Source organism: Cervus canadensis, chromosome 10 (genome assembly GCF_019320065.1).
Source record: "Cervus canadensis isolate Bull #8, Minnesota chromosome 10, ASM1932006v1, whole genome shotgun sequence".
Taxonomy (NCBI): domain Eukaryota; kingdom Metazoa; phylum Chordata; class Mammalia; order Artiodactyla; family Cervidae; genus Cervus; species Cervus canadensis.
The window spans coordinates 30,032,605-30,050,451 of NC_057395.1; the positions used below are offsets into that span (position 1 = coordinate 30,032,605).

Genomic DNA, 17,847 nt, shown 5'->3' on the forward strand with positions numbered 1-17,847 from the left:
TGTGTATTGATTTTGTGTCCTGAAATTTTGCTAAATTCACTGATTAGCTTTAGTAATTTTCTGATACTATTTTTAGGGTTTTCTATGTACAGTATCATGTCATCTGCAAACAGTGAGAGCTTTACTTCTTTTCCAATCCAGATTCCTCTTATCTCTTTTTCTTCTCTGATTGCTATAGCTAGGACTTCCAGAACTATGTTGAATAATAGTGGTGAAAGTGGACACCCTTGTCTTGTTCTTGATCTTAGGGGGAATGCTTTCAGTTTTTCACCACTGAGAATAATGTTTGCTGTAGGCTTATCATATATGGCCTTTACTATGTTGAGGTAGGTTCCTTCTATGCCCATTTTTTTAAGAGTTTTAATCATAAATGGGTGCTGCATTTTGTCAAAGGCTTTTTCTGCATCTGTTGATATGATCATATGGTTTTCATCTTTCAGTTTGTTAATATGGTGTATCACATTGATTGATTTGTGTATATTGAAGAATCCTTGCATCCCTGGGATAAACCCGACTTGATCATGGTGTATGAGCTTTTTTATGTGTTGCTGAATTCTGTTTGCTAAAATTTTGTTCAGAATTTTTGCACCTAAGTTTATCAGTGATATTGGCCTGTAGTTTTCTGTGTTGTCTTAGTCTGGTTTCGGTATCAGGGTGATGGTAACCTCACGGAATGAGTTTGGAAGTGTTCTTTCCTCTGCAATTTTTTGAAAAAGTTTTAGAAGGATAGGCATTAGTTCTTCTCTAAATGTTTGATAGAATTCTCCTGTGAAGCCATCTGTTCCTGGGCTTTTGTTTTTTGGGAGATTTTTTATCACAGCTTCAATTTCAGTGCTTGTAATTGGGTTATTCATAATTTCTATTTCTTTCTGGTTCAGTCTTGGGATATTGAACTTTTCAAAGAATCTGTCCATTTCTTCCAGTTTATCTTTTTTATTGCCATATAGTTGTTCACAATAGTCTCTTATAATCGTTTGTATTTCTGCATTGTCCGTTGTGACCTCTCCTTTTTCATGTCTAATTTTGTTGATTTGATTCTTCCCTCTTTTTTTCTTGATGAGTCTGACTAAAGGTTTGTCAATTTTTTTTATCTTCTCATAGAACCAGTTTTTAGTTTTATTATTAATCTCTACTATTGTTTCTTTCATTTCTTTTTCATTTATTTCTGCTTGGATCTTTATGATTTATTTCCTTCTACTAATTTTGTTTTTTTTTTTTTGTTGTTGTTGTTCTTTTTCCAGTTTTAGGTGTAAAGTTAGATTGTCTGTTTGATGTTTTTCTTGTTTCTTGAGGTAGGATTGTATTGCTATAAACTTCCCTCTTAGAACTGCTTTTGCTGCATCCCATAGGTTTTGAGTTGTCGTGTTTTCATTGTCATTTGTTTCTAGAAATTTTTTTATTTCCCTTTTGATTTCTTCAGTAACCTATTGGTTATTTAGAAATGTGTTCTTTAATCTCCATGTATCTAGTCTCACAGCATTGTGGTCAAAGAAGAATCTTGATATGATTTCAATTTTCTTAAATATACTGAGGTTTGATTTGTGACCCAAGATGTGGTCTATCCTGGAGAATGTTCCATGAGCACTTGAGAATAAGGTGTATTTTCTGCAGTTGGATGGAATGTCCTGAAGTTATCAATGAGATCCATCTCATCTAATGTATCATTTAAGGTGTGTTTCATTATTAATTTTCTGTTTTGATGATCTGTCCATTGGTGTGAGTGGGATGTTAAAAAGTCTCCTACTATTATTGTGTTATTGTCAACTTCTCCTTTTATGTCTGTTAGTGTTTGTCTTATGTATTGAGGTGCTCCGGTTGAGTGCATAGATAGTTACAATTGTTATGTCTTCCTCTTGGATTGATCCCTTGATCATTATGTAGTGCCCTTCCTTATCTCTTGTAATCTTCTTTATTTTAAGGTCTATTTTGTCTGATACGAGGATTGCTACTCCAGCTTTCTTTTGCTTCCCATTTGCATGGAATATATTTTTTCATCCTCTCACTTCAGTCTATATGTGTCTTGAGGTCTGAAGTGGGTTTCTTGTAGACAGTGTATATACGGGTCTTGTTTTTTTATCCATTCAGCCAGTCTGTGTCTTTTGGTTGGAGCATTTAATCCATTTGCATTTAAAGTAATTATTGATATATAGGTTCCTATTGCCACTTTCTAATTGTTTGGAGTTGATTTTGTAGATTTTTTTTTCTTCTCTTGTATTTCTTGACTATATAAGTCCCTTTAACATTTGTTGTAAAGCTGGTTTGGTGGTACTGAATTCTCTTAACTTTTGCTTATCTGAAAAGCTTTTTTTTCTGCTATCAATTTTGAATGAGATTCTTGCTGGATACAGTAATCTTGGTTGTATATTTTCCCCTTTCAGTACTTTAAATATATCCTGCCACTCCCTTCTGGCCTGTAGAGTTTCTGCTGAAAGATCAGCTGTTAAGTGTATGGGGTTTCCCTTGTATGTTACTTGTTGCTCCTCCCTTGCTGCTTTTAATATTCCTTGTTTGTGTTTAGTCTTTGTTAGTTTGATTAGTATGTGTCTAATTAAACTAACAAAGGCTATATGTCTGGGCTTCCCTTGTAGCTCAGTCAGTAAAGAATCTGCCTGCAGTATAGGAGACCTGGGTTCGATCCCTGGATTGGGAAGATCCCCTGGAGAAGGAAATGGCAACCCACTCCAGTATCCTTGCCTGGAAAATCTCATGGACACAGTGGCCTGGTGGGCTGCAGTCCATGGGGCCACAGAGAGTAGGGCACGACTGAGTGACTAACACTTAGTATGTGTCTTGGCGTGTTTCTCCTTGGGTTTATCCTGTATAGGACTCTTTGTGCCTCTTGAACTTGATTGACTCTTTCCTTTTCCGTGTTGGGGAAATTTTCAACTATAATCTCTTCAAAAGAGATTTTCTTTTTCTTTTTCTCTTCTTCTTGGACCCCTATAATTCGAATGTTGGTGCATTTGGTTTGGTCCCAGAGGTCTCTGAGACTGTCCTCAGCTCTTTTCATTCTTTTTGCTTTATTCTGCTCTTCAGAAGTTATTTCCACCATTTTATCTTCCAGCTCACTGATTCATTCTTCTGCTTCAGATATTCTGCTATTGATTCCTTCTAGAGTATTTTTAATTTCAGTAATTGTGTTGTTTGTCTCTGTATGTTTATTCTTTAATTCTTCTAGGTCTTTGTTAATTGATTCCTGCATTTTCTCCATTTTGTTTTCAAGGTTTTTGATCATCTTTACTATCATTATTCTGAATTCTTTTTGAAGTAATTTGCCTATTTCCTTTCGTTTATTTGGACTTCTGCGTTTCTAGTTTGTTCCTTCATTTGTGCAGTATTTCTCTGCCTTTTCATTATTATTTTTTAAAGTTATCGTGTTTGAGGTCTCCTTTTCCCAGGCTTCAAAGGAAGTTGAATTCTTTCCTTGAAGAAGGTTGAATTCTTTCTTCCTTTTGGTTTCTGCCCTCCTAAGGTTGGTCCAGTGGTTTGTGAGCTTCATATAGGGTGAGATTTGTGCTGAGTTTTTGTTTGTTTGTTTTTCCTCTGGTGGGCAAGGCTTAGTGAGGTGGTAATCCTGTCTGCTGATGATTGGGCTTGTATTTTTGTTTTGTTTTGTTTGTTGTTTAGATGAGGCATCCTGCACAGGGTGCTACTGGTGGTTGGGTGATGCTGGGTCTTGTATTTAAGTGGTTTCCTTTGTGTGAGTTCTCACTATTTGATACTCCCTAGGGTTAGTTCTCTGGTAGTCTAGGGTCTTGGAGTCAGTGCTCCCACTCCAAAGGCTCAGGGGTTGATCTCTGGTCAGGAAAAAGATTCCACAAGTGGTTTGTTATGGCATTAAGTGAGATTAAAAAAAATATCCGAAAGCTAGAAACCAAAGATGAACCCCAGACAAATGGCAGTTACGAAATCGGACAAATAATAATTAAAATAGTGGAATATATACATATACATATACACCCATGAGCAAAGTGACAACAATCCAGCAAAAATAACGTACAGTAGATTGACCCAGCAAACAGAGGAAATCAAAAATTATATTTACTAGTTAAGAACAAAACTAACTTAAGCACAAACTGGAAAACAAAACTAAAGCAAGGTGCCAAGTGGGGAATAAAGCAATGAAAACAAAGCTAACAAATATGTTGAGAGGAAAGGAAAGAAAGAAAGAATAGATATGCAAAGTTAAATAGAGGTAGATGAAGATTTATATACATTAAAGATTAACTACAAGGGAAAAGAACAGTAGAAAAGGCAAATGAATAAATGTAGAAAAAATATAGTAGGTTTGAAAAATTAAAAATTAAAATTATAAAAAAGAGAAAAGAAAAAAAAAAAAAACAGAAGAAAGAATAAAGGGAAAAAAAGGAAAACTCCACAGAACTGCAAAAGCCCAATGTAGAGGGAGAGGTTTATAACAATAATAGAAAGTGTGACTGAATATACACATATAACTATACACCCACAAGCAAAATCAAAACAAAAATAAAGTACAACAAAATAAAAATAAGGTACAATAGGTTGACCAACAAAAATAAAGTACTATAGATTGACCTGGAAAACAAAGAAAACCAAAAATTATATCTACCAGAGCAAGACTAATTAAAGCACAAATTGGAAAACAAAACTAAAGCGAGGTGCCAGTTGGGGAATAAAGCAATGAAAATAAAACTAACAAATATGTTGAGAAGAAGGGAGACAAAGAAAAGAAAAAAAGAATAGATATGCAAAGTAAATAGAGGTAGATAAAGAAGATTTATATATGTTAAAAATTAACTGCAAGGGGAAAAGAACAGTAGGAAAAGCAAACAAAGGAATAAATGTAGAAAAAATAATAGTAGGTTTAAAAAATTAAAATTAAAAAAAGAGAAAAGGAAAAAAAGAGGAAAACTCCACTGAAGTGCAAAAGCCCAATGTAGAGGCAGAGGTTTATGACAACCATAAAAAATGTGACTGAGGAAAAAATAAAAGTTCAAAAACTTAATTGGCTTTCTTAGTGCCAATAAAATTGACAACTACAACAGTCGGGGTGGGAATCCAAAAGAATCTACAGAACAAGCCAAAAAATAAGACTAATAAATATTTTTTTGAGTCACTGCTGTCAGAGTCCTTTTCCTCGCTGGGAGTCATAGTCCACCTTACCTCTCTAGGATGCCCTCCAACACTCTGCTGATCTCTGGACCTGCTGTGGGAGCTGCTCAGATTTTAATCTGGTCCTACTCCTGTGTGTTCTTGCCTCCAATGTCCACAGCTATCAGAGATAGTGCATTTTCTTTTGTGGGAGCTCTCAATGGCCTTTTATATATTCCATACACAGAGTCTGCTTAGTTGATCATGTGAATTTAATCCGCAGCCTGTACAGCTGGTGGGAAGGTTTTGGGTCTTCTTCCTTAGCCGCACTGCCCCTTGGGTTTCAACTGTGGTTTTATTTCCACCTCTACATGTGGGTCGTCCACTGGGGTTTAGCTCCTGAGGCTGCCCTGGAAGGTTTGGGATTGCCCCTGAGAGGGCCAGGTGTGGAGGTGGTGCAGCTGCCTGGGTCCCAGGGGTTCTGGCAGCACCAGGTACTCAGGGGTGTTGCCGGCTAGGGCAGCAGGATATAGTGCTCTCCAAGGGTATGGCAACCAGTATTGGCCAATATGCTCCAGTATTCTTGCCTGGAGAACCCCATCTCTGACAGAGAAGCCTGGCAGGCCACAGTCTACAGGATCGCAGAGTCTGACACAACCGAAGTGACCCTGCGCGCATAGACTCAAGATTTTTTCTGCCTGTGGCAGCTCTGCCCGGTGAGAGTTGAGCGTGAAGGTGGTGCAGCTGCTTGGCTTGCGGGGACCCTGGTGGCACCGTGTGCAGGGACACTGACCGCCTCCACAGCAGGAGTTACGGCCCTATCAGAGTCTTTTTTCGAGCCTCTTGTAGCTGGTGATCAGAAGGCCTCTTTGGCCAGTCTTTCTCTGTAGCTCCTCCTGTTCAGGCACTTAGAGGGCTCCCTTGCCTGGGGTCCTTCTCTGTTGTTCCGCAGGTCAGGCACATAGAGGGGGCCCCCCCTGGCTGGGGTCCTACTCTGTAGTTTGGCGCATCAGGCACTTAAAGGGGCACCCTGGGCGGGGTCCTACTCTGTAATTCAGCCTGTCAGGCATTTGATGGGCCAGCCTCCCTATTGTTCAGCTGCCTTGCTGGCATGTGGGGAGAGAGAGGCTATGGTGATGGCTCCAACCCCTCCACGTGACTCAGCAGTATCTATCGCCTTCCTTCCATGGCTGTCTGGCTTTCCTTCACCAGCATTTCCCACCACGATCTCCTCCCTCTCATCCCCTCAATCCGTCTCTCCACAGTCAACAGCAGCCCTCGCCCTGGGATTGCTCCACAATCCCTAAACTCCAGCTCCCAGTCGCTGCACCTTCCAGGAGACCAGCGTTCCTCTCCCGGGTATTATGCCTGTGGCAAAGACTGTGATTCTCTTTCCATTTAAGTTGCCACAGATCAGCTGTTTCACACTCAGCCTTAAATGTTTCTCCTTAGACTCAGACACTTGCCCTACTGTGGGGATCGGACCCCTGCTTCAGTTCCCCCACCCACTGAGGGCAGGTCCAGTCCGACTAACATTCCTGTTTTTCCTGCTAGTTTCTTCATCCTACTGAGTTTTGCTTGGTTCTATATATTCTTTCCCGCTGGTCAGGTACTCCTGTCCGCTCTCAGCAGGTGTTCTGCATGCACTTCTGTGTCTGAAGGTGTATTCCTGATGTATCTTCGGAGAGAGATGTACTCCATGTCCACCTACTCCTCCGCCATCTTGTTCTCTATATTCTTTTTCATTGTGTTTTATCACAGAATATTGAGTATTGTTCCCTGTGCTATACAGTAGGACCTTGTTGTTCTTCCATTCTATTTGTAATAGTTTGTATCTGCTAATCCCAAACTCCCAGTCCATCCCTTCCCCTCTCTCCTTCCCCCTTGGCAACCTCTCTATGTCTGTGAGTCTGTTTCTGTTTTGTAGATAAGTTCATTTACCTCGTATTTTAAGACTCCATATATAAATGATATCATATGATGTTTGTCTTTCTCTTTCTGACTTAGCTCACCTAGTTTGAGAATCTCTAGTTGCATCCACATTCCTACAAATGGCTGAGTAGTATTCCATTGTATATACATACCACATTTTCTTTATTCATTCATTTGCTGATGGATACTTAGAATGTTTGATGTCTTGGCTGTTGTGAATTGTGTTGCATGAACACTGGGCTGCATGTATCTTTTCAAATTTAAGTTTTCTCTGAGTTTATGCCCAGGAGTGTGATTGGATCATATGGCAACTCTATTTTTAGTTTTTTGAGGAACCTCTGTTCTGTTTTCCATAGTGGCTACATCAATTTATATTCCCACCAACAGTTTAAGAGGGTTCCCTTTTCTCCACACCCTCTCCACCATTTGTTATTTTTCATGATGGCCCTTCTGACTATTGTGAGGTGGCACCTCATTGTAGTTTGGATTTGCGTTTCTTTAAAAACTAGAAATGTTGAGCATCTTTTCATGTGCCAGTTGGCCATCTGTTTGTGTTCTTTGGAGAAAAGTCCATTTAGGTCTTCTGCTCATTTTTTGATTGGGTTGTTTGTTTTTTTGTTGTTGAGTTATACGAACCGTTTATATCTTTTGGAAATTAAGCCCCTGTTGGTTGCATCATTTGCAAATATTTTCTCCCATTCTGTATGTTGTCTTTTTGTTTTGTTTATGGTTTCCTTTGCTGTACAAAAGCTTGTAATTTTGATTAGGTCCCGTTTGTTTATTTTTGTTTTTCATTTCTATGACCTTGGGAGACTGACCTAAGAAAACATTGGTAGGAATTCTGTGAGCTGTTTTGCCTGTGTTCTCTTCTAAGAGTTTTATGGTGTCTTGTCTTATATTTAAATCTTTAAGCCATTTTGCGTTTATCTTTGTGTATGGTGTGAGGGAGTGTTCCAACTTCATTGATTTACATGTGGCTGTCCAGCTTTCCCAACACCACTTGCTGAAGAGACTATCTTTTTTTCCACTGTATAGTCTTGCTGAAGGGCAAGCTTTAGCAGGGCCATGCATCATTCTCCTGAACATTGGGAGTGCTCAGAAACCTACACAGTGGCCCAGCGTGGGGAGGGTGGAGTGTGTGATTCAGGCTTCTCTTCTTTGGGGAGAACAGGTATCTGCAGTGGGGGGCTGTATTGATGTCCAGGGCCTTGAGGAGAAGCCTCTGCCTGACTGCAGACCCCTGAGCAGCAGGAGACAGGACTGGAGGGAGACACCTTTCTGGGACCTTCAGACCTTTAGCAGTTGGGGCAGCACGTAACCTAGTAGGGAACCATAGTTAGACTTGGAGAAAGTATGCATACCACGTGGTTGTTAAAGGACACATATACCCATGAGATGTCCTAGAAATGATGACAGAGGCTTTGGGGGTGGCTGGGGAATCCTACAATGGTAAGCAGGTTCAGAGTCAGAGGACTACTTTGTATCATTTTATTTTGCAGTGTCTTGTTTGGGGTCTGCACTCAGCCAGTAGGCAGAGCCCCCACCTTCCTATTGAGTGGCGCCCAGAGATGGAACAGCTTGGAGGCCACCAATGAGTAGGAACAGCCAGAGGTAGCCTCAGGGCTCATGAAGCTCATGGCGTGGGCCCCTGTGTTTGGTTTGGCTCATGAGAAGGGCATCTTTTCTGCTTAGTAAACCCCAAATCAAAGGCTGATCATCTAAGGCATGTATGCAAGTTAGCAAGCTATCTATCATAACGTTTCCTAGGGCAGGGTCATGCCCTCCCATCTCTCATTGGTACTTAATACATCTGTAGACTCTGATTAAATTGGATGACAAGGCCAGGACTGCTTCTTCCAGGTTAGTCTCTGCCATCCTTTAATCCCTCATCTTTATCCCTCTATACGCCCCTCTATACCCCCTAGCAGGTCCCATCTAATGGATCCGGAGCGAGAGGAAGCCCAGAGAAGTGAGAGTTTGCATGGAGGGAAAACAGAAGGAATAGAGAGTGTGCTCATGAATGTCAGGTGACGGCAGAGATTAAACCTGGAAGAAGGAGTCCTGGCCTTGTCGTCCAATTCAATCAGAATCTACAGATAACATGGGGGTGGTAACTGTTCACCTAGTTACCTGTCGTGTGACCCAGCTAGATCACTGTCCCCTCTGTACCCCTGGCTACACACATCTGCCCTGTGAATGGTACTACAGGGTTAAAGTACCAGAACTGATGTCAGAAGGAGGAGGAAAAACCCCATAAACATTGTCACCTCCAGGGTTGATGTAGGGAAGTCTCTGGAGCTCTGGGTCTGGACATGATGTTGAGGAGGCCAGGGAGGTAGGGTGATAGTGGGCTTGCAATTTTCACCATCCTTTTTTAAAAAATATTTTATTTATTTTTATTTATTTGGCTGTGCCATGTCTTAGTTGCGGCATGGGGGATCTTTAGTTGCTGCATCTTAGTGCATCCATATTGTGGCGTATATCAGAACTTCATTTTCTTTTTATGGATGAATAATATTCCATTATCTGTGTGTACCACATTTTGTTTATCCATTCGTATGTTGATTGACATTTGGCTGGTTTACCCTTTTGGCAATTGTGAGTAATGCTGTGATGAACACTGGTGTACCATTGTGTGTTTGAGTCTCTGTTTTCAGGTTTTTTCTGGTATACACCTAGGAGTAGAATTGCTGGGTCATATGGTAATTATACGTTATCTTTTTGAAGAACTGCCAAACTAGTTGGTATTCTTAGTTTTTGAACAGGAGGCTCTGCATTTTCATTTGGCACTGGGCTCTGCAAGTTGTTTCGATGGTCTGGCCTGCCAGGGCTACTGTCAGATACCAAAGAAAGTGAAAATGAAGTCGTTCAGTTGTGTCAGACTCTTTGCAACCCTGTGGATTGTAGCCCACCAGCCTCCTCTATTCATGGGATTTTCCAGGCCAGAATACTGGAGTGGGTAGCCATTTCCTTCTCCAGGGGATCTTCCCCACACAGGGATTGAACTTGGGTCTCCCACACTGCAGGCGGACTCCTTACCGTCTGAGCCAGCAGGGATCCCATTCAGATATCAAAGTCTAAGGCATATTTAAATCACCTCACTTCTATTTAACCAGAAATTAGCCACCACACCTACCCTGTACTCCTGTGGACGAACACTTTTTTAACTGCTATCACTGTTTTATTTTTATTATAGTAAGTATTATTATAGCTACAAAGCTCTATGTGATATACATATTAAGCTTTTTGTTTTCTTTCTATTCTTTTGCAAATTCTTTTCCCATTGAGGCTATTACAGAATATTGAGCAGAGTTCCCTGTGGTATACAGTGGTCCATGTTGATTTATCTATTTTAGGTATGTTTTTGTTCAGTCATTAAGTTGTGCCCGATTCTTTGCGACCCCATGAACTGCAACGCGCAAGGTGTCCCTGTCTTTCACTATCTCCCGGAGTTAGTAGCAGTGTATATATGTCAGTCCCAAACTCCCAGTTCATTCCTCCCCGCAGTCTTCTCCTCTGGTAACTGTAAATTCATTCTCCAAGTCTGTGTTTCTGTTTCTGCTTTGTAGGTAAGTTTTTTTGTATCAAATTTTTTTTAAGATTCTGCATATAAGTGCTATCATATGAAATTAGCCGCCACACGTAGCCTAGAGCCCACCTAAGTTTGCTGTACTCCTGTGGACAGACTTGGTTTTTACTTCTTGTCACCGGGTGGAAGGAGAACACTTTCCTTAAGGTCATTGGCTTGAGGCCTGAACACATCCAGGTCCACCGAGCTTCCTTACGTCTGTACCAATGTGACTAGTACCACGCAGTCCTCACTGACCACTTGACTCCCCTGTCTTTGCCGACATGATTTAACGATTGTAGAAACATTTGCCCAAGAAGATAAAAACTGTAAATAATTTTATGGTTTTAGGAACTTCTCCTAAACCCACTTAAAACTGCTTAGCTTTTCAGCAGATAACATCAAATGACTGTTACCACACCTTGCTGTGCCCACAATCCTGAGCTATTACATCAAGAACCTACACAATCCTAATGAGCCCCACACTGAAAGACCCACCTTCAACCTGATAAATAACCTGCCCGACTCAGAGACACTGTCGAGACTGGCGAGTAATGACCTCTGTTACTGCTGGGAGCCTTGCTTTATCAACAGGTTGTCTTGGTGATATATTACGGGAGCCTGTATTTAATAAGCTACAATTTTACTTTTTAAAAAAAAAATTAAACATTTTGATTAATTTATTTATTTTTGGCTGCACTGTGTTGCTGCATGTGGGCTTTCTCTGGTTGTGTCAAGCCGGGACTGCTCTATTTGCTGTACACAGGCTTCCCATTGCAGTGGCTTCTCTTGTTGCAGAACACGGGCTCTAGGGCTTCAATGGTTATGGTGCGTGGGCTCAGTAGCTGTAGCTCGAGGACTTAGTGGAATTGAAGGCATGTGGAATCTTCCCAGACCAGGGTTCAAACCCATGTCCCCTGCACTGGCAGGTGGATTCTTAACCACTGGACCGCCAGGGAAGTCCACAGTTTTACTTTCTGCATGATGCAGTTGCTCCAACCTTATTTGACCCAACATCCATCCATCCAACCATCCATCCATCCATTGACTTATTCACTTAACTGTTTATTGAGTGCCTACTGTGCATTAGGCATCCTTAGACACTAGCTCCATGATACAGCTCTTGTTTCTACAGAGTTCACTCTGGTTTAATGCTTCTGCTGTTGGACAAAGTGAGGATTAAGAGCCACTTTCAACTTGAATCTATTTGAAAATAGAACTTTCTGCAGCAAACAGTCTGGATCCCTTTTAAAATCTGGATCTCTGGACTTTCTAGGAGGGAGGAAAAACTTTTCCACTACCCTCTTATGTTCAGTACTCAAGGGCCTATGAATTTAAACAGTGAAAGACAGATTATAAGGAGAAAAGGAAGACAAATTTTATTAATATTTTACTTGAAGTTCACAGAAAAAAGTGAAACTCAAGGTAGACTTGATTCGGAGATTTATGTCATCTTCAACAAAGGAAAGCAGGTTTGGGCTTCTAGGGATGATACCTTGTGGAGAAGTGACGAGGAAATATAAGGGGGAAAACTAATGGAAGATAAGGGTTATTTATTTATTAAGATTATAGATTTATTTCTGGCTGTACTGGGTCTTCATTGCTGTGCAAGCTTTTCTCTAGCTGCAGTGAGCAGGGAGCTACTCTCTAGTTGTGGTTACTTGGGCTCCTCATTGCGGTGGCTTCTCTTGTTGCAGAGCCTGGGTTCTAGGTGCAAGGGCTTCGGTAGTTGTGGCACATGGGCTTAGTTCTTCCATGGCATATGGGATCTTCCCAGACCAGGGATTGAACCCATGTTCCCCAAATTGTCAGGAGAATTCTCTACCACTGGACCACCAGAGAAGTCCAAGGGATATTTTAACAAGGTCTGTGTATGCAGATTCATCTCGGTGATACTCTGTCTTGCTCATAAGAATCTCTTTCTAGTATAGGAGGAGGGAAACCTTCCCCAAGGGAATGTTATGCCCTGTTTTTAGGCAGAAAAGGGGAGGGAAGAGAACTCATTTAGCACTGTGTTGATTCTTGCTTGCCTTCAGTTTATAATCAGTAATAATCCTGATGCCGAAGTAGTGTATTTGGGAATGGCATATCGTGGTCCCTTTGACTTGATCTTTAGAAGGCGGGGCTGCTAGATGGTCTTAGGGTGAGTTTGTCACTCCTAATGATTACCTGACTTGTCAGCGCTCTGTCTTGTTACCTCTAAGGTGCGTCTTGTTACCTGTGCAGCCAGTGTGGGGACAGAGAGCAGAGGCTAGAAGCCAGAAGGTGGCCCAGTCCCCTGGCATGGCCCTTTCAAGCCAGGAGCCCGGTTGGTGAAATGACCCAACGGCCTTTCCCGGGAGAGCTCCCAGAGGGCTCTTTGCCAGGATATGTAATCAGCCTGGTGAGGAAGGAGCCCTATCAGAAGCTTTGCCAAGAGCTATGACCTGCCAAACCGGTTTGTGAAGCAGCTCCAGCCACTTCGGGGAGGACTGTTATGTGTCTGGATGAACACAAATCTGGACGCTCAAACTGTTCTCTGCTTGTTCAGTTTTCTTTTCACTGAAGATGTGCTTTCACTTTTCTTCCTTTTTTATCTTTTCTGCAGCCACTCGAGACGCTGCAGCCCAGCCTGTTTATCTTGTGAGCTGCAGAGGCACTCACAGCCCCCGCTGCGGCTCCGTCCCCGGGTGATTGCATCTCTCCTAGGTAATGGGGTTTCTGACCAGCCTTTTGTGTCCTGCCAAGCCACAGTGGGGCAGGAATGTTCTCCCCTTATTTTTATCAGACGCTTTTATTTCCTGAGCTGTTTTGTCAAGTGGGCCTGTTTCTGATTTTGCTCCTGGTTAGGAAAGGGGCCCAGGATTCGGGGAGATCAGATGCCTTGGGGTGTCGATTGGGCTTTAAAAGAATGAAACCAGAGTCCATCACATGCTGAAGCCCAGGGCCAATGGAGTGCTGCCTCCCAAGAGGCCAATCAATTTCAATTAAGGAGATTAAAAGCCCCGAGCACAGGCAGGGGTGGTCACGGGTTTCTGAATGCCTTGCTTCTCCAGCAGCCTGAAAGCAGGCCGCAGGCTCTAGAAGCACTGGACGGTGTCCTCTGGGTCAATGGCAAGACAGCAGTGAGGGGTCAAATGCAAAAAGAGAGCTGGCTCTAGGGACTCAGTGATCTTCGGGGGGCCCTTCTGGCATGTGGGGCAGGACTGACCTGTTAGTGTCCTCAGCCCCATTAAGTATCCAGTCCCAAGTCACCGGGATGTCACAACAACACACCACCCCTACTTCCAGATGGAGCCACCCCAGGATCCCGGCAGCCGCCTTTGACCTGCTGTCCGGGTTAGGGGGCAAGCCTCTGCGGCTTTTGGGTGGAGACCTGGTCCTTCTGGTCTGGACTCTCCTTCTCCATTGGGCATCCCAGAGGCTCTAGATCTGCCTCTCTCACTAGCTGCTCAGGCATCCTAAAGGCCATACCCTAAAGGGGTAAGCACAGAGGCCAGGGCAGGACGTCTGGTGAAGGAGAAGGGCCTTTGGTATCACACAGATCCAGGGCTGAGCCGCCTCTGCCTCTTGCACTGCGTTGACCGTGAGTCAGCACGTGACAACCCTGTGCTTATTTTTTTTTTTTTTAAGCCCAGTGGACACCCCAAGTCATCCCGCTGTACCCAGGCACCCAAGTGAGCCTCCTTCCATGTTTATAAAAAGGAGCTTACTCCCCACCCCTGGCCTCATGAGGCTTGCCAGAGCCACAGGAGGTATTTTATGTACATAAACCATCCTTGATTGCATGACCCAATTTTTGCAGGGCAAAAATTACACTCAGATCTGGTGATTTTTGTTCAGAAGCCAGTACATCAACATCGCGAGAATTTGATGAATGTGCTTTGTTCATTGTAAATGCTAGGTGGGTGTTAAAGGACGGGACGGGAGAACCAGGACCATGGGAGGAAGAGCAGGCAGGCTGCAGGAGAGGAAGGAGGAAGGAACCACAGGAGGGGGTGTGGCGTGAGGCCAGTGGAAACCACGGGTATCTGTTGGGCAGGAAAGAGAAACCAGATACAGCTTCCTGGGCAATGGAACTTCAGAGACAAGCACAGAGTTTGCTGACAATTCCAGGAGGCTGAAGCCACCGTTCCCCTAGTCCTTGGGGGCGAGTTTATCTCAGAGGACTGACTGTTTGTCAGGGCTCGGGTCTCTTCCTTCTCTCGGCTGTTTACCTTCTTGCTACTTTCCTATTAACAGCACAGCCTGGAGAATGAAGGGAGCAGGAAGGGAGGCTCATTTCAGTCCATTTGGCTTCTTGTTTGATTATGTAAAGAACCGGATGGCTGCTGCAGAAAGTGACTTCATCAAGAAGGATGGGGTCGCAAGGCTCCAAACCCTCATGGGGAGCCAGGTGCAGGGCGGGTCATGGACTTACCCAACATCACCGTCGTTGATGGCAGGGCCAGTCGCCTGCTGTCCTGCTACAGCCCCCAGCCTCCCGGGCCTGCTTCCATTCCTGACCTACTTCTCCCAGGATAATTGAGAAATGAGTGATGGGAGCTGCAGGCTTCCGCTGGTTGTCGAGAGCTGGGATGGCTGCTCATAAACTTCTACAGCATCTGGACCTTCCTCTAAAGCAACAGCACAGTCAGCCTTGTGCATGTTGTGTTGTATGAAAATGATCTCATTCTTTTTTTTTTTGGCCACACTGCATGGCTTGTGGGATCTTAGTTCCCTGACCTGGGATTGAACCCAGGCCCTCAGCAGTGAAAGTGTGGAGTTCTAACCACTGGACCGCCAGGGATATCCCAAGGACCAGTTTTCTTATTTGCAATGAGATTTGATTGCAAATAAGATAAAAAATGAGATGCTTGTGTAAAATACAACCTGTTTCTTTTTAATGATAAGGCTTCATGGACCTAGCACTGCTGTTGAATTGGCGTGGATGCCCGTAAGTGCTGCGCTCATTCTTGCGATCTGTCTCTATCCCATTCTGGAGCAGTGACCGAGCCCTCAGGGAGCCTCCTGCTGCAGACCACCCTTTCATGGAGCAGTGGTGCCTGAAGCTTCCAGGCCTGGGTCAGAGAGCAGAAGCAAAGTTGCCCGCCTCCCCAACTTGTGAGCTGTGTGAATTTGGGTCGAGCACTTAACTGGTCTGTGCCTCAGTTACTGCATCTAGCAAATGGAGGCAATGGTAGCTGCCCCTCCTCAGGGAGATTATGAAGATTAAGTGAGATGGTGCCTTAATCACCTGAGATGGTGCACTTCACAGATGCTTTCTTACTCTGTCCTCTTCCTTCTTTAGAAAAAGGGCCCCAGTGGAGAAGGCAGGACCCTGCCCCATGAAAGAGGGATGCATGCCTAACAAGAGCAAAGGGGCCTCTTTCACAAAATCATAGGATGTCCAAACAGAAGGTCTGGGTGGATGCAACTTCTGGGAACCCAGACAGGAGTGAAAGTTTCCCTGGAGAAAATTTCCCCAGCAAGAAGCCCTGGAGCAGGAAAGCTAGGATGACCAGACTAGTTGACCAAATGGCTCGAATTTCAAATCCTGCATTCAGACTTGCCGAGGGATGACATCCTGACCAAAGAGAAGACTGATCTCTGTGAAATCTAAGATAAAACATGACGCATTTGAGCACTGAACAGTTGGTATGTCTGTGGTCTCTGGGTTTCGCTCAGTAAGCCTCATAGGCACCATCTTGGGGCACTGAGATGAATGTCAGGAGACCTGGGGCCTCTGACATTGGGCCATCAGCACCAAAGTGGCAGCAGAGACACCTGTGTCCATTCGCTCAGACCCCCAGGGACCGGGATGCTTAAACGACAGAAATTTCTTGTCTCATGTTCTGGTGGCTAGAAATGTGAAATTGAGGTGTGGACAGGGTTTGTTACTTCTAAGGGCGATAAGGGAATGGTCTGTTCCAGGTCTATCTCTTTGTCTTGTGGGTGGCCATCATCCCCCTGTGTTTTTGTTTTTTTTTTTTTTCATTTATTTAATTTATTTTTGACTGCACTGGGTCTTTGTTATTGCACACAGGCTTCCTCTTGTGGTGTGTGGGCTTCTCACTGCAGTGGCTTTCTTATTGTGGCTCACCAGCTCTAGAGTTCAGGCTCAGTAGTTGTGGCCCACAGGCTTTAGTTGCTCGGTGGTATGTGGGATCTTCCTGGACCAGGGATTGAACCCGTGTCGCTTGCATTGGCAGTTAACCACTGGATGACCAGGGACATCTCCCCACTACCCGCCCCCCATGTCTTTGCATTGTCTTCCTTTTGTGCATGTCTGTGTCCAGATTTCCCCTTCTTACAAGGACACCAGTCATACTGAATTAGGGCCCACCCTAATCATGTCACTTTAAATTAATTACCTCTTTAACAGCCCTATCTCCAAATACAGCCACATTCTGAGGTACTTGGGATGTAGGGACCCAGCATATGAATTCTGGGGCCAGTTCAACCCATTGCAGTCTTTTACCAACTGGTCTCAACTTCAGCAGCAGAGAAATAGTGGGTGAGCTTGTGGTTTCCCAGATTTCTCCCACTTTTAAGCAAACTAAGGTTCAGCCTAGAATTGTGCATCGACCTGCCAAATGCAACTGAATGTGTGACTTAGACCATGTCATCTTTCCAGGTTAACATTTATTTATATAAACCACAGATAATAAAAATAACATCTATTTGTCTCCCCCAGAACACTTTAGGTGTTCTGAGCCTTAAATTATGGATGCAGCAATTATGCCTTTCAGAACCAAGCAAATCAGTCCTTAGGACAAACGACTCGGGCAAACCAGCCAGCAGCACCACCAGCAGCACAAAATGAGCTTTCAGACCCACATGCGAAGACAAGATTGTAATGCCTCCGTGACAACATTGCTTTATTGATGCAAGGCAAGGAAAACTACATTAGATTCTATTGATTCTCTTGGAGATCTAATAATATGCTTTATTCAGATCTTATTCACATCCCTCTTCCTCCACAGGGCTGTCTCGGAAGCTGAAATGGGCCAGTTACAAACAGAGTTGGTTCTGCCGGCATAGAAAACGACAGAAGCGAATGTGTTTTCAGACACAAAAGCTACCATGCTTTCTTTGGGAAACAAGGCACAGGTGAAAAAAAAAAAACTCACTTCTAAACAGAATGGAAAGCATGGCTAACTTGAGATTTATTTGATTACAGTGTCTTTCTCCGGGCTAATCAGTTTTAAAACCCGTTCCTATTGGTGCCAATGAGCCAATAAAAGATCCAGAAGAAAAGAAGTATTATATCAACTCAGAGAAACAAGGTTTTTTTTTTTTTTAAAGCATTGAATTAA

The 17,847-nt window shown here is 43.3% G+C and overlaps 1 long non-coding RNA gene across 1 annotated transcript in view; it reads left to right on the forward strand.

Annotated features, from left to right (window-relative positions):
* Window positions 1–17,408, forward strand: part of LOC122448400 — a 33,166-nt gene extending 15,758 nt beyond the window's left edge. Inside the window, exon 4 of the long non-coding RNA XR_006271596.1 lies at window positions 17,281–17,408. This is a non-coding gene — a long non-coding RNA (uncharacterized LOC122448400). The remainder of the gene's footprint in view (window positions 1–17,280) is intronic.
* The last annotated feature ends 439 nt before the right edge of the window (window positions 17,409–17,847 follow it).